General features: G+C 41.0%; 1 long non-coding RNA gene across 1 annotated transcript in view; it reads left to right on the top strand.

The window, feature by feature from the left end:
- The first annotated feature begins 17,383 nt into the window (after positions 1 to 17,383).
- The window catches only part of LOC138815029 (uncharacterized), a 5,182-nt gene continuing 5,065 nt past the window's right edge, over positions 17,384 to 17,500 (top strand). The window contains exon 1 of the long non-coding RNA XR_011368152.1: positions 17,384 to 17,500. This exon is cut by the window's right edge and continues 18 nt beyond it. This is a non-coding gene — a long non-coding RNA (uncharacterized lncRNA).

Below are 17,500 nucleotides of genomic sequence, written 5' to 3' on the forward strand. Positions count from 1 at the left end.
ATGGAAGAGTAGTAGAGTCCCCCAAGCTCTCACAGAGATTGGATTCTTGGACCATTTACCAGTCCCTTACACACTAGTTCACTCATTTCAGGAGGCATGACTAGCACTGTGAGCTTCTGTGTGCCCAGCAGGCCTGGCAGAGTCCTCCGTGTATCACAGCCAGGCCGAGTGCCTGGTGCTACGGGATTCTACAGCTGGGATTTGGGTCAAAACACATCTGACACTGAGCTGGCTGAAAGCTAAGTGGAAAGGTGGCCTCAAGCTGTCTTTACCTTCAGGGGTGGTGGGGGTTGCAGCCTGATTATATACTACACTGACAGCCCTTCACCTTTGTCCTTTCAGGTATTTTTGTCCCAAATGCTACAGCAGGTAATCATCTTACCTTCCATATATGTTTCCTATCTGCTTATATAGTTATTTGTTTTATTTACGTTTGAGCTGAAGCCCATAGATCTGATAGTCAGAAGGCATCCTGGACTCTGCTTCTCCTTCAGTGGTCTTTAGATGACTGGGTCCAACTCCTGAGCACACTAGTTACACTCGCTAGGTTGGAGCATAAGGAAAAGTCTTCACTGGGAAATAAGAGGGAACTGTCTCCATGCACCATGTCAATGGGGTCTGCCCCACTTTCCTCCATTTCAATGCCGTTTCGTGTGTGTGCATTTTCTCTATAATCCTCGACTCATTGTTATCCCAACATAAAACCATCATCCAGGAGGACCTGATTTCACATTTATTTGCTCACAGTGGTAAAAGATAAAGCATATATTTGAAAGACCCTAATACATACACCCTGAAGTCGTTATTACAACTTCCTCTGTTAGCCCAATTTTTCTCCTGAGGTAAACATAGGGCTGTGAGTGCTGAGTTTCAAATATGATGCAGAGGAATTAAAATATTTTCTCTTCCTTTCAGTGAGAGATGAAGAAACATCTGAAGGAGCAGGAGACCTGAGAGAACATGGAGGTATAGTGGTGCCTGTGGATGGACCAGGCCTCTGTGGACTTTGTCTGAGGATGGATCCTGCCTGGGATGACTACCTCTAGACATGAGTGGAGATTCAGTAAGCTTGGATGTGACCCTCCACCATTGGGTTATTTGTGTTGGTTCATCCAGGACCATTAGATTTCCACACAGAGGTCTGATGCTGTCTTGGGTGACAAGTGTGTGATGGGGAGGAGTTGGGCTTAGCTGAACTTTGCTCTGTGTGAATTGAGGTCAGGAAGCTGAGGCTGCAGAGCAGACAGATGAGATTTGTAGCAAGAGGAGGGCTGGGTCTCCTGGTGGACAAGTGGTGCAGTTTAGGGTTATTTGGGAAGAGATCTCCTCTCAAAGAATGAGGTGGGATTCTGGTGAGAGAAGCAATGAGGACTAAAGAGGGTAAAGTATAGGCACCTGGTGAATGATAGGGTTGATACTGATGCTGAATGAGAACTGAGAGGAGGAAGGTCATGAAGGGAGCTGAGGAATCCTGAACTCCTCATGGTCCAGTGTTCAGAGAAGAGGGTGGGAAGGGAGGGAAGTACTGTTAACTTCCATGGTGTTTTTATGCCTTTTATTTTTTTCCTTTTTGTTGTGTGTACATATTTGTGAGAGTGTGTGCTGGTACGAAGGCTTTTTTCTTATTCTCTTTCTGTTTCCTTTTCCTTCACTTTTCTCTTTCACCTTTTCCCATCTTTCTGCCCATATACCATCTCTCTTCCCTCCTCTTCCTCTACCCCATACTGTCTCCTAGTCTACTTTCCTTTGCTTGTTCTTTTCATCTGTCTTCCATTAACTCTCTCTCTTCCTGTTCTTGAATCTGTCTCTAACTCTGTCCATTTCTCTGTCTCTCTTTCTCTGTGTCTCTGTGTCTTCCTTTTTCTTTCTCCTCTCTTTGAGTTTGCATGTTCATGTCTGGTGTTCTACCACTTGAGTCACACCTCCAGGTCTGCATTTTTCTAATTAATTCAAGATGGAGTCTTTCCAGATTGGCTGTAACTGCAATCCATGTGTCAGCTTCTGGGATAGTAAGGATTACAGGGAAGAGCCTCCAGCATCAGGCAGTACGCTTCACTTTGCTAATCTTTTGAGGAACAGGTTGGTTTCTCTGTTGTTACTGTGCTTATCTGAAGGACAGCTATGTCAGTGACACGTTAAAAATGGGTGTAGAAGGGAGGTGTTGTTAGTCTGGTGTGCAGAATGCACAGGGAGAAAAGAACATCTATAGTGCAAGTATATCAACAGCCTTAGAATGTCAGAACATATGTACACTCAAGAATATGTACCCCCCATTTCCTAGTGAAAGAGCAAGCAACTCCCTTTGCATGATGGATTGGCAGCTTACTTCTCTCTTTACCAAGATGTCTCAGAAGCACACAAGCAGTTGGCTACTCAGGAATTCCTCTGGAAATCAGCCTTCTGCAAACACAACATGATGTGCATGTCGAGAGGGAATTAGGAAGCAAAATGTGCTTTTTTTCCTTCTAGTTCAGCTCTCAATGCAAAGCAAGATGGGTCAGAAATGGTCTCTTCCCAGTGAGACAAAGACTACCAGGAGACATGGCCTTGCTGCCTCAAGAGCTGCAGCGGCAGCTTAGAGTAAGGGAGTGGGCTTCAATTCATATCAGTGGGTTTCGCTTAAGAGGCTAGTGTCTTGTAGTCCTAGGGCAGTAGAGAGTGTGCCTCATAGTTGCTGTACTGGGTGGGATTTCAGTGTTGGGTTGCCTTATGGAGACATGGGGGATGGGCAGTATGGCCCCTTTGGGCTGTGGACAGAGCTGTGTGCCAAGCAAGAGGCAAGTGATTTTATGATTCCATGCCAGTCTTGTCTCAAGGGACCAGATGAGCTCATTTTCCAAAATGCAGGTCTACTTTTGACTTTTCAATTGACAGTTTAATGCACATGTGTGCTAGAACACTCCTAAACCTTTGCGAACAGCTGGAGAGTTTTTCCCAGCAGGTGAAGGGGACAGGACCAAAAGTTGGGTCAGAGAATAAGGCTCCCACAGCTTAGCTGGAATGTCACACAGACCATTACCTAGGATTCTAGCCAGCCAGGATACGGGATCAGAGCTGGAGGAAAGACTTGGAAGAACTGAAGAATGAGGAGCCAATGTGGGATGGAAAGGCTTCCCAGAGGAGGAGCAGGTGAGCTGGTGTGTGCACACCATCTCCATGTGTGAGATCGAGATGCATGCATAAGGCTTCAGGTAAAGGGCATGGAAACACAGGAAGGGAGAGAAAGAGGCAAAGGTGAGAGGGGCTGTGGAGATGAGTCATGGGAAAGCAGTGGGAAAGTGCTTTGACCACGTGTGTTGGGACACTTGTTGAATAAGTGTGTGAGTGAATGGGAAGGCCTTCATTCTGTGGACATTTACTGAGTGACCACGGGGTGAGAGACATCATGTTAAAGGTTGATACATTGCTGCAACAGCACAAAAATATCCCTCCTTGTGAGTTTACACTCAAGCATGGAGAATGACAGTACCCAGACTACAAAAGTACTACAGAGAATACATCAGAAGGAAGATGTAAGGCAGAAAGTATGATGAGTGGTGGGAATACCCTGTGTGTGTGTGTGTGTGTGTGTGTGTGTGTGTGTGTGTGTGTGTGTGTGTGTGTGTGTGTGTGTGTGTTCATGCATGTATGTGCATGCATAGTTGCACAAGGTTGCATTTTTGAGCAGGGTATCATACAGTAGACCTCTTTGGCAAGGGAGGTTAGGTGAAGAATGGGGAAGTGAATAGCTGGGTGTCTGGGGAAGAGCATTCCAGGCAGTAGGAATAGCAGTGGCCTAGTTGTCCTGGGCTGCTGCGGAACAGTGCAAATGCCAGTGTAGCTGCAGTGATGAAGCCTGGGCTCAATGGATAGAGGCAGAACCAGAGAAGGCACAGGAGCCTCTGGGCAGCACAGGCTCTGCACTTCACCAAAAGAGGACTATGAGCATGAGGAGGACTATGTGGTTCTCTTGTCTGCTCTAAAGCCACATTTCTTAGCCTTCACATACGAAAGAGTGTGTCTGATATTGGTGTTTCTGTGCCTGCATTATATCTTGAAGTTTACTGATCTACTGTGCAAGCTATATTGTTGAAATTGTTTTCTTTTTGTTTGCTTGAACTTAGTCTAGGGAACTGTCTCTTAACTTTTTTGTTCAAGGCTAGCACTCTACCATTTTGAACCACAGATCTGTTTCTGGTTTTCTGGAGGTTAGAGAAAAGAGTCTCATGGACTTTTCTTCCCAGGCTGACATTGAACTTTGATCTTCAGATCTCAGCCTCCTGAATTGGTAGGATTACAGTGTGAACCTCCAAACCTGGATGTTTTTGTTTTTGTTTTTGTTTTCTTAAAGCTCAATAACATACAACTGAGTGTATATGCTATGTTTTTATTGGTCCAATGATGGACACTTGAATGATGCCCTGTCTTTATTGTGAGTGGTGCTACCATAAATGGAACATGCCTGCAGGCAAAAAGGAAACGCAAAACAAAATAAGTATTCTGTCACTGGAGTCTGATGGCTCATAGAATCTTGCCTTGGTAGGAAATTGCATGAGACTTTCTCTTCAGTAAACCACCAAATAGGTGGGAATGGAGCTGTGGCTCGAAGTAGTTGAGTACTAACCTTGAGCTAAAGAGCTCAAGAGCAGCATCCTGGCCTCAAGTTCAAGCCTCCCAAGTAGCTATGACATCAGACAAGAGCTGCTGATGTTTTGCCAGTATTATTAACTAGTTTAAAATTTGTTGCGAAGGTACAGAATCATGGAATCAAAAGTATTAAAAGCATAAAATCTGTTCACTGTGATTCTTTTTCTAAGTTTTTATTTTATTGTAAAGATGCTGTACAGAGGGGTGACAGTTACATGAGTAAGGTAATGAGTACATTTCTTGTGGAACATTGTTACCCACTCCTTTGTTGTTCTCCCACTATCTCTTCCCTCCGGCACTTCACCCCTGACTCTGAAAGCTATAAAGTTGATTTCCAACATGGTGTCTTGTGAATACTATTGTTGTAATGGGTCATCCTTTGTCCTTCTTTCAGCATTTGGTTTTGTTTTCCCCTTCCCTTCCCCAAATCTGATAACAAAGAAACAGCAATATGAACAGTGAAAGAAACATCCAAAAAGACTCCTTGTACAAGAATGGGTCCAGGAGTCTTATGTCTCCTTTCCATCCTGCCCATACTAGTCCAGTATGTATACAGTCTTGATTCCTCCCTCTGAGGTATGGCCTGGTCGAATTGGTGGGTCTAGGTTTGGATATGTGCTGCAGGGAGTCTCCTTGGTTTCTCTGTCTCTACTGAGATTTGCATGCATCATCTTGCTGGGTCCTGCCCCTCAGGCATCTTGTTGAGTCCTCTCTCTGCCATATTGGAGCTGGTCCTTGCTGTTATATTTTACCTAGCCAAGCAGGCCTAACTCCTTTATGAAGGAACATGGATGGATGCTCAAGTGCAAAGCTACCTAAGAGAAAAATCTCCTCTTAAGTAGCTACCATATTAGGAAACAAGGGGCAGAGAGAGTGGCAGATTGGCCTTAGCTCCCCAATGTCTCTTCAGACTAACAGCAGTAAACATTGGTGGAAAAATGAGTCTTCATTCCATCTCTCTACATCCAAATTAAGCATATTTCTTCATCAGTCTTTCTCTTACTCTTTCTCATTCTCATCCTCACTCCAACTTCATTCTTCCATGGCCTTTTAGTCCCCATTGCTTCTACCAGCGCCTAATTTTCTTCTTTTCTTCCATCCATTCCTCATTCTTGCTCGTGATTCCCAAAGGTAGGGCTTAAAAATATTCAAGACCTTGGGAAATAGAGAGGTTGATGGCCCCTATATTGAATGAGAAAGAGGGGGAGTAGATAAACCTAAATGCAGTCTTCAGCATGTGGAAACATGGCTCATGTTTTCATTGTCCAAGAATTGTTTCGGAAAGCACGAGAATGTTCTCTCATCCCTTTTTACTTAATTATTGTTGCAAAAGAGAAGTGTAACCTTGGAGATTTGAAGCAAATGAACTTGCAAGGCATAGTCCTAGGTATCACTTCCATCCCATTTGCACAGTTGCCTAGTAGCATGTGAGTGAGTCCCATCCATCTCTGACCCACCTGCATGGTCTGCAACCTCTCTCTTGTGGGAGTCAGACTTGGGTTAGCCACCATGCAAATCCCATTATTAACTGCCTTCTTTGCAAGTGACAATGTTTTAAAAAATGCTCACAGGCCATAAGAGAGCAAGGCATGATTGGGTCTGAGAGATAAAGTGGGCTGAAGCTGTATTACAAAACTGTTATGTAGACAGAGTTGACAACTTCATGCATAGTCACTCTCCCTTGAGGACTGACAGAAACACAGACTCCCATAAACTAGTCTGGCAAAGAAAGCTACGTGGATGTCCAGTGATTCTGACCTTTTATTCTGTAGATGAGACAACTGAAGCTCTGGCAGGAAAGGGGACAGGTCTCATTGGGACAAAATCCAGGTGGTGGTGTCCATGCAGTGATAATGCTCCCTTGTCATCCTGGTGTCATCTCTCAGTCTGTCAACATCCAGTTGTTGTGAACTCCTGGGGAGTAGTCTATGAAGAGATAAAAGGGGAAATGCGGTTCTTTGATCAGCTTCTCAGGAAGTGCTGAGACTCATGTCAGGCAAAGTGACATTCTTTTTCTATTGCTGGACTTTTCTGATGTCAATATGCCACCACGCCTGGTACATCTCCAAGTGTACATCTATAGGGAAGAGCATCATTTTCTGTTTTATTTGCCTTACAACACTTCCTCTTGCGTTCTTAAATAGCATCTTTTTGTACAGATCATCCATGAAAACTCTACTTTGGGACTTAGCTATATAATAGATATGTCTTATATTCATGGAGCTGACCAAATCCATCTGCAGTTCACCTTTGTCTTATTAGAAAGAATTTGCATGGATCCAATAAAACATTGTGTGATGTGTTCCTCAGGCAATGGTAGGAATGGACCCACAAGTATGTGGCATCTCCATCCCTTCCATAAACTGCTTTCTCCAACCTTCCATCTTGTCTTGATTCCAGTAGGAATGGTAGGCATCACTGAGGGAGGTATATCGGGCCACTGGACAAGTCAGTAGCACTATATTTTCACAGAACACATTTCCCTGATGTGGTACAAACTCTGTGTGTATCTTTGAGGAAAGGAGTTGTTAGAGGGAAGGCTGGAGCTGGGAGAACACCAATGAGGATTTACGGGTATAATTCAGGAAGGATGTGATGGACTGCTGACACAGTAGCTGGAGGAGAAAAGATGGACAGTGTTCCTTTTATGTGTGCTCAAGGAAGAGATAGCAAGATAATGGTGAAGAACCTGAGGTGTGGTAACAAGGGTTAAAAATTTGGTCTTTACTGAGTCCTCATCCATTCCAAATTAGCTAGTGTGAGGATGCTAATATTTGATCAATATTTTTTATGAAATGTCCCTCTACAGTCTAAACAGTTATTTTACTTAAGTCAAATGATTGGGAAGCTATAAAGAAGCATGTAAGGCCAGGTGCCAGTGACTCATGCCTGTCACCCTAGCTACTCAGGATGCTGAGATCTGAGGATAGCCATTTGAAGCTAGCCTGGGCAGAAAAGTCCCCATGAGATTCTTATCTCCAATTAACCACTAAGAAACTGGAAGTGACACCATACCTCAAGGGGTAGAGTACTCACCTTCAGTAAAAGAAGCTCATAGACAGCGCCCAGGCCCAGAGTTCAAGCCCCAGGACTGGCTAATTGTGTATATATAGTACATGTATATGTGTATATATGTATACACACATGTATACATGTGCACACATATATCTATATAGATACATGTATATAGATATGTATATATAGAGAAACATTAACATATATATAAAAGTGTACAAGAAGCTATGTGCTCATTAATAGGAATTATGTGGAGGAAAAACTTTTTTGGACATTCCAGGTCTTTCTTAGACTATGGTTCCAACATATAATATACCAAGCTGGGTGCTGGTGGCTCATATCCATAATCCTAGCTATTCAGGAGGCAGAGATTTGAGGATATAAGTTCAAAGCCAGACTGAGGAGGAAAACCTATGAGACATCTCTAATTAACCAGCAGAAGTCCTGACTGTGGAGCTGTGGTTCAAGTGGTAGAGCATTAGCTTTAAGTAAAAAAGTTCCAGGACAAAGCCCAGGCCCTAAGTTCAAGCCCAAGGACTGGCATGAAAAACCAAACCAAACAACATAGAATAATCATAAGTTCAAGCCCAAGGACTGGCATGAAAAACCAAACCAAACCACATAGAATAATCATAGAGCTGCTATCACAGACAGCTCACCTCTATACTCCATGAGCAGCCGGAAGAAATCTCCAAATTATCAAAGCCACCATATTGGATAATCTCTTTTTTCCCTAAAGAATTCATTTTATGTAATCCAAGAGTTCAGTCAAACAATAATCTCACTTTAAGGCTCACTTAAAGTGGGGTATATTCCCAAAGCAATCAGATGGTAAGGTAGCTAGAAAGGATTTCTCTCTCAGTAGTGGGAAGTTAAGAAAGAGTGATACTAGAAGTTCTCTTAATGGTCCTCACTGCTCATGATGTGTGAAAAGAATCACTTGAATTTATGTGTAACAAGGAAAGAGAGTGTTGTTAATTTCTAGAAAGCCAATTAATGAGATTTCTGAACCAGGAGCTGAGCCTGCAATCCCAGCTACTGAGGAGACTGATTATTAAGAGGGACTGTGGTTCAAAGCCAGCCTAAGCAGGAAAGTCTGTGGAAAATTTTTGAGAGTTTTATTTCCAATTAACCACTACAAAGCCAGAAGTGGAGCTGTGGCTTAAGTAGTAGAGGGACAGCCTTGAGTAGAAAAACTAAGGGAGAGTATGAGGCCCTGAGTTGAAGTCATAGTACTGACAAAATAAAGGAAGGGAAGAAGGGAATGAGGGAGGAGAAAGGGAGTTAAGCAAAGGAGGAAAGAAGGAAGGAGAGTAAAATTGAATCACCAATGATAGTTACCCATAGCCATTCAGGAATGTTCTGTGTTGTAATGACTTTTATGTCACTAGAGGGCAGCGTTGAGTTTCCTAATGCAGAAATTACCAGGACAAAATTGTGAGATCCTGTAGAGAGCTTATCAGAACTAGATCCTAATTTTTGCTCCACTAATTGCTCATTACTGCTTTGCATCATTTTGAACTACGTCTATTTAAAATGTGGTTCATATTTATACAGTAGTTACAGGCACAACAACAACAACAAACTTATGAAAATCTCCCCAAGTGGGAAGCTAAATGGCCTTATTGAGTGGGGCATATTCAAACAAGTTTTGTTATTATCTAGAGAAATAGAGGGCAAGCATGATTAAGATTGAGATTGTGTAATATGAATTCGACTTCCATGCATGTCTAAGTGTGATCTTTCATGATAAAGGCTGGCTTATGTTCCTCTTGCATATCAGATGTTCCATGGGCATTATTCTAGCATCCTGGCTGGGCAGGGGATGTTTTCTTTGGTCCAAACCACATGAGAGTCAGTTCATTGACATGAACTCCTTACAATGACACAGATCTTGAATGATTCTACTTTTCTATCATCAGTATCTACTATTAAAATGGAATGAGTATGTGAGGTTTTTTTTTTTTTTTGCTTGTTTTTGTTTTTTAGTTTAGGCTAGAAACCAGTGGCACACAACTGTAATCCTAGCTACTCAGGAGGCTGAAATCTGAGAATCATGATTCAAAGCCAGCCAGGGCAGAAAAGTCCATGAGACTCTTATCTCCAATTAACCATCAGAAAAGCCAGAAATGACTTTGCTTTTGCTGTGGTTCAAATGGTAGATCATTAACCTTGATCAAGAAAGCTTAGGGACAGCACCCAGGCCCTGAGTTCTAGCCCTAGGATTGGCAGGCACACACAAAAATGTTCAATGTTTTCAGAAGTGGTGATGTGCGACTCAAAGTAGTAGAGCGCTAACCTCAAGCAAAAAGAAGCTCAGGGATAGCACCCAGTTCAACAACAACAAATACCCACACATATACGTTGAAGCCAGTTCAAGATTTTGTCTTCAGATTTATTAGTATGTAACTGTCTCTTCTAGTGCACAGACAGTAAGATCTCTGCTTAGTGTCTTCAAATGTTTTAAGCTGTGAACCCTGGGGCTTCCCACTGTGTGACATTCACATGCAGAGGGAAGGCCCCCCTTTCCTGCAGCTTCCTGTATGTTCCAGCAGCTCAGGCAGGCTCTCCCCCAAACTCCACCCAACCACCCCATGACCTCTCCCCACCACTAGCCTTATTCTTTGAGGTCTCCTGCCTGGGATTTTCTGTATGAGCTCTGTCCAGTCAGAGTCTTGAAGATTAAGCAATGTCTTGGGTAGGGTTATATCCAGAAAAGTTCCTTCTCCCCTAGCCCAACTACTTCTCTGTTTTAAAAAAAAAATCATTTTAGCAATTCAAGGTCTTCATAAGTCATTTGTGGCTGAGTGCTGGTGGCTCACACCTATAATCCTAGCTACTCAGAAGGCTGAGGACTAAGGATCTTGATTAAAAGCCAACCCAGGCAGAAAAGATTATCAGACTTTTTTCTCCAGTTAACCACCAAAAAGCTAGAAATGGAGCTGTGGTAGAGCACCAATCTTGAGTGAAAAACTAAGAGACAGTGCCCAGATCCTGAGTTCAAGCCCAGGTACTGGAACAAAAATGAAAATTTTTTGTCCTCTATTTGGTTCAGTGTTTAAATACTGTCTGTAGGAAGGGTAAATTTCTTAGAATCGTATTATAAATGTTAGAACATCACTCAAGTGATATTCCTAAGTTGTAAGATGAGTTGAACTAAACAGAAATAATGGCTTACAGATACCATGTCTCTGAGACACAGACATTAAATCTAAACTTCTAGCACGTCTTTGTATATTTGAAAAGATACATAGAAAAATAATTTCAGTAGTCTTATTTTCTTCAACTCAACTGATTGCAAGTGTTACTATTCCTACAAATCACCAGTACAACATTAAGATACTTTTCATTATTTTTACATTAAACCTGCAGTACGGATAATGGATTTACAGCAGCCTAATTTAGGTACTAAATCTTAAACAGTTTAAAAGAAATAATGTACTATGAAAACCATAGTTAAGTTCAGTAAAAATCTTTGTATTGCTTCTATTTTAGTTGGGCTTCAACTCAGGGCCTAGGTATTGTCCCTTAGCTCTTTCGCTCAAGGCTAATGTTCTATCACTTTGAAATACAACTCCACTTCTGGTTTTCTGGTTAATTGGGGATAAGAGTTGCATGACTTTCCTGTTCAGACTGGCTGTGAACTACAATCCTCAGATCTCAGCCTCCTGAGTAGCTAGGATTACTAATAGGTATGAGAAACTGGCTCCCACCTGTTTAAAAATTTTAAGGGAAGTGAACAGAAAATAAAATAAAATTCAGTCACATGTTAAATGTCTCCAGCTGCATGTGACTATTGGCTGTCTTAGTGGACATAATAGGCTTGGATGATAAGAAACGATTTTGTTTATTTATTTATTGCTAAGAAAAGAAGCTTTGCTAGAGGACTGTTGTATAATGTTACAGAAATTAAAATCTAATTGGCATGTAATCGTCTTTTAGGAACTGCAAGAAATGAATTATGTCTTTTAATATTTTAATATCTATGGGGCGAAAAAAGTTCTCTATGCGGGAGGCTGAGTATGGGAGAATTGTGATTTGAGGACAACTTGGGCAGTAAAGTACTGTGGACATTAATTCCATGGAGAGCAAGCTGGATGGGGAGGCACACACCTGATGATAGCTAAAAGTAGGCAGATCTTTCCAGGGCACATGCCAGGTTAGAAAGAAACCCAAGGCTTAATAGCAACCAGTGGGAAATCTGGGCAGGCAGGCTGGGTAGGACCATGCCAGCCTAGGAAATACAAGACCCTGAGTTCAAAGTCTATTACAGGAAAAAAAATTCTCCCATTTTACAAAAATCTTTTGCTAACAGCAAAGCCAAATTAGTTTGCATAATGTACCTCATTTGTGTGCAGAATATGTCAACAAATTATTGTTGTTTTAATAGAATGCATTGTTCCTTCTTCTATGAATTTGTCCTTTTGGGAATCATATTTAATAATATTTGTAAAATGTGCAATAATCTCTGTAAAAAGCCCAATGTGAAAGTGTCCCTTTTGTTTTCATAGACTGAATAATTAGAATGATGATGTTGACTGTTTAGAAGGTGATCCTTTGGTATTGTGGTTATAATTGCCTTCACTCCCAAGACAGAAGATTGCTTGTAATGGCTGAGGTAAAATTCCAGCTCAGTGAAATAATTCCCTTCTCATAAATGGTGATTGATTTGATGGAAAATAAAGCTATAAACTCAGAATTTCCTCAACTGCCTCATAGATGGTAATCATACCCTAAAAGTCTTTTCTGATTTTATTTCCATAATTTTAAATCTATGATTTAGTGAGTCATTGAATGATTTTTAGATTTTAGTGTTATATCTAACCAAGTCTACTTATGCCAAATTCCATCATCCTCCAAATAAAGTGGATAATCTTATGAAACACCCACAAGTAAAGTCGAAGAGTCTAGGATCTTAATGTAGGAAACTGTGACGATGCCCACTGGCTGTGACGTTGCCTTGCATCACCTGGAGAGGGCCCAAATGGTATGCAAATGCAACAGATGTGGTTACACTCACATATGTGGCATCTGGGGCAAACAGAAAGATGAGATATGAATAAAGAAGGAGACTATTCGAGAAAAACACAAAGGTTAGGAGAGAGAAAAGGTAGCAGTAGGGATGGTAATGAGGTGAATGTAATCCGCATATACAAATAGCTTTAACATGTAAATATATGTAAATATTTTACAGGCATATATAATATACATAGTACATACAATGTCATCTAGATTCTATATATCACATAGGCACTATACACCATATAAAATATATATAGCATATGTGTACCATATATAATATATACACTATAGTATAAACAGTATTTATGTATGTATAGTATATACTACATTGAGTATATATTACAGTATATATTGAGTACTTTTTATATTACTGTATATAGTTATACTTACTATTTATACTATATAAAATTACATACTATATATAGTACCTACATAGTGTATATTTCATATACTATATACCAACATACCTTATACATTTATGTGTATATTTTAAACATATAATATGTAATATATAATACAATATAGTATATAATATACTATGTAAGATAATACAGTATAATATATAATAATTTGTAATTATATGCATGATATACATATATATGCATGATATAATGTATTATAATATATAGTGTACATTATGTGTAGTATATATAGTAGCATGCTATTTATAGTGTATAAATATAGTGTATGTAGAGCATATAATACCAAATAAATACTTATATGTAGCATATGTCATATATATAGTATACATTTAGTGTTATATGCTATGGTCTTTTTGTAGCTTTTCTTTTTTTCCAGGGCTGAGGACTGAACCCAGACCATTGTGCACGCCCGGCAGGCACCCTTCGGCTGGGCTAAACCCCCAGCCCCATATGATATGTATATACTATGTACTCTATTATCCATACGTACACTATATCATATAGATAGTATAATATATAGTACCTGTTAAGTATTTCCACAGTGAATCTACACTAGTACATGGCTAATGCACTGGGCCACAGAGCTCACCAATTCAACAAGTAAAATTCAATGTTGTAGCTGAACAGCATCAGCTAATTCTCCCTTATTTGTATGCAAATGTCTTCCTTCACTCCCTCAACTTTTTTTTTTTCCTGTTGTTGGTGGGGCTTGAACTCAGAACCTAGGGGCTGTCCCTGAGCTGTTTTGCTTAAGGATAATGCTCTACCACTTTGAGCCACAGTGCCACTTCCAGTTTTCTGGTGGTATACTGGAGACAAGCATCTCCTAGGGACTTTTCTGCCCCAGCTGGCTTAGACTATGATTAGAAAAGAAAAATATGACTCTCAATTCCAACTCTTTGAGATCTTTGTTAACATTTTTGTATCTATCCTTGTATTAGTTTTTGGTGTTGGTGGTGGTGGTGGTTGTGGTGGTGGTGGTGGTGGTGGTGGTGTGTGTGTGGGGGGGGGGGTATGAATGTATGCCTGTGTGCGTGTGCAGGCCTTCCTGTATCCTGGTCTTTGGGCTTGAACTCCAGGTCTGGGCACTGTCCCTAAATTTTTTGCTCAAGGCTAGTGCTCAACCAATTGAACCATAGTGCTACTTTCGGCTTTTTGGTGGTTAATTGGAAAGTCTCTTGGACTTTCCATAACTGGGCTGGCTTCAAACTGTGATCCTCAGGCCTCAGGCTCCTGAGTAGCTAGGATTAGAGGTGAGAGCCACCAGCACCTGGCAACTTCCTAAACTTTATATATATATATATATATATATATATATATATATATATATATATATATATATATAAACATATGTGTAATCTTTAATTATCTTTAAGTAGACACACAAAGGGTTTTCAATTCAGCATGTTAATGAGTACAGTTCATCTTGATCAATGTCACCCCTTCCATTTTTCCCCATCTCTCCCAACCCCCCCTCACTACATGGCACTCTATGTGTGTTTCTGTGTGTGCATGCACGTGTCTGTGTATAATTTATCAAACCATATTTCTATTCCTTAACAGATGGTTCAGTTATTTTTTTCTTTCATCAAAATAGTACACTAAAAAACATTCTCCATGTGTTGTTCAATACTTGCTTCAAAGTTTAGGCACAGATTCTTAGGGCTGAGATGATTGAGAAAACCCAATATGTAATTTTCCCTAAACTAATATGTAACTTCCCCCTCTAAGGCAATTGGACCTCCTAGTATTCCATCCAGGGTTGTAGGAAAGTCTACGTTGGCATAACACCTCCCATGTGTGTTATTTAAATGTTTACAATTCAAATTTCAAAAGATAAAATGTTTTCTTTTTTCTCATTTGAAAAGGAACATAGAGGAACTATCTGCTATGGAAAGCTATCTGCTCCTGAAACAGTAGAAAACCCAAGGAAGACTAGGAGAATGTTGCCAGCTTTGTAGGGGCAAGAAACTTGCTCTCACTCAAGACCCAATGACATAGTGTATCCGGGGAAGAATGGATTCCAGTTTTTCAGATGTTAGAATACCATAAATAAAACAGCCCAGTATTTGCTTATGGACTAAGAATATATTAGCATGTACTTCACAATTATCTAAGAAAAGCTAAATGTGCCTAAATAATTGGGTACTGTATTATTTACAGAGTAGAGACAGGCAATCTACATTCAATACAGATGCATCTTTTTCTTAATGACTATACATAACCATATATAATCGAATTTTTGTTTGTTTTTGGTGCTAGTCGTGAGGCTTAGAAATCAGGGCCTGGGGCATTGCCCCTGAGGTTTTTCTGTGCCCACAGATAGCACTCTATCACTTTCGCCACAGCCTCCTCCCCCCCCCCCTCCTCCTCCTCCTTCTCCTCTTTCTCCTCCATGGTTTTTTTTTTTTTTTTGGCTAGTTAATTGAAGATAAAAGTCTTTCCTTTAATTGAAGATAAAAGACTTTCCTGTCTGGGCTGGCTTTGAACTGCAATCATCAGATCTCAAACTCCTGAGTAGGTAGAATGCCAGGCATGAGCCACCCATGCTCTAAGATAAGAGGAAGTTTTGTTACTGACAGATGCTCTCAGAGGTGAAGATCCAAGATTCTTGGCACCCTGAAGGGAGGAATTGCACAGAGGGCATACCACAAGATAATGTAGCAAAGCAGGGAATTTAATAGAGAAAGAAAATCTACCTTTAAATGAAATAAATAGTGCTCCAGGACCAGGAAACTCTGGGAACTAACATGTAGTTACAATTCAAATTTAAATAGATAAAATGTTTTCTTTTTCCCATTTGAAAAAGGACCATAGGGGAATTATCTGCTACTGACACAGAGTAGGAAATACAAGGAGGACTTTCTGCTTTCTACCACCCAGGGAGTGTGTGAGGAATTCTTAGTAACTATACCAGAGGAGGGGATCATGATTGGGAAGATTTTTTTTAGAAGGGATCTGCTCACGTGTAATATTGGCATCCCATAATGGAAATATATGAATGAGATGCGACCTGTGTGCATTAGGGCTTCGTAGGAGTTTATTGCCCAAAGGTCAAGCTAAAGGCACAAGGGGTTCCACTACACACATACCTCAGTTTCCCTTAGAACTGGCCTAGAATTGTAACTACTCCCTGACCACAAATGAAGTGGCATGGGAGGAGCTGGGGAAGAGGAAGAGCTGAAGGTGTTAGGTAGCCATGACTAGGAGAGGGGTGTTGACCTGTGCATTCTTTCTGTGGGATGTGGAAATAGTAACATTTAGAATAATTTCTCATGGTAATTGTGCTATTGGATTTCTCTCTCTGTCCAGCTCACTTTAAATGACTGTAAGTACTGAGGTCTCCTGTGAACCTCAGAAGTAGAAATGTTTGTAGTGAAGGATTGCATCCATTCCATCTTCACTCAGAACTCCTGCATAGACCTTTTCTCTGTACAGAATGGCAATGCATTTGTAAAGGTGTAAGCCTTTGCATTCCCAGGACCTTAAAAGAGCATTCAGTTTCTCCAGGTCTCTGAATGAGGCAATTGCTTGGCCAGGTCAGAGATAGAACCATAAAGATACATGTAAGACTAAGATTATTTCCTCCTCCTCCCCCTCCTCTGCCGCCGCTTCCTCCTCCTCCTCCTCCTCCTCCTCCTCCTCCTCCTCCTCCTCCTCCTCCTCCTCCTCCTCCTCCTCCTCCTCCTCCTCCTCCTCCTGTTCTTCTTCTTCTTCTTCTTCTTCTTCTTCTTCTTCTTCTTCTTCTTCTTCTTCTTCTTCTTCTTCTTCTTCTTCTTCTTCTTCTTCTTCTTCTTTTCCTCCTCCTCCTCCTTCTCCTCCTTTACCTTCTCCTCCTCCTCCTCACTCTCTTTTCCTTTGTCCTTTCCTTTCCTTCTCTGCTTTCCTTCTTCCCTCCCTCCCTTCCTTCCTTCTCTTCTTTCCTTCCTCTCTCCCTTCTTTCTTCCTCTTCTCCCCTTTCGTCCACCCCTTCCCATCCCCCCCTTCCCTGAAAGTATTCCAGCCACCCCATATTTGGGAAGTAAGTCTAAATTTACTGATAATGCTGAGTTTTGTGTCTGTATATGCTTTGCAAAATAAAATAAAAAAATAACCCTATGCATTGCTTGTCATAAAGGATGTGGTTTTTCTCTTTGAAAGACTTAACTCTCAGCTGTCTGGGGACTGCACAATTTCAGAAAGCCTATACCTCTGTGCATCTGTTGGCTGCAGAGGTGACAATAAAGACTCCTATCATTAGGCTTATTAATTGTGGCTTCTTTTGTTTTGTTACTGATTGGGTTACAACACTCAGAGCTCAGCCTCCTGAGTAGCTGGGAGCTACCAGCACCTACGCTAAAGATTGTACTTCTGATACCCCTTTCCCCGATCCTGTTTATATCTCTGAAGATGGCTGAAGATGAGCTGATGTGCTG

Source organism: Dipodomys merriami, unplaced genomic scaffold, assembly GCF_024711535.1.
Source record: "Dipodomys merriami isolate MVZ:Mamm:240054 unplaced genomic scaffold, mDipMer1.0.p SCAF_1074, whole genome shotgun sequence".
Taxonomy (NCBI): Eukaryota; Metazoa; Chordata; class Mammalia; order Rodentia; family Heteromyidae; genus Dipodomys; species Dipodomys merriami.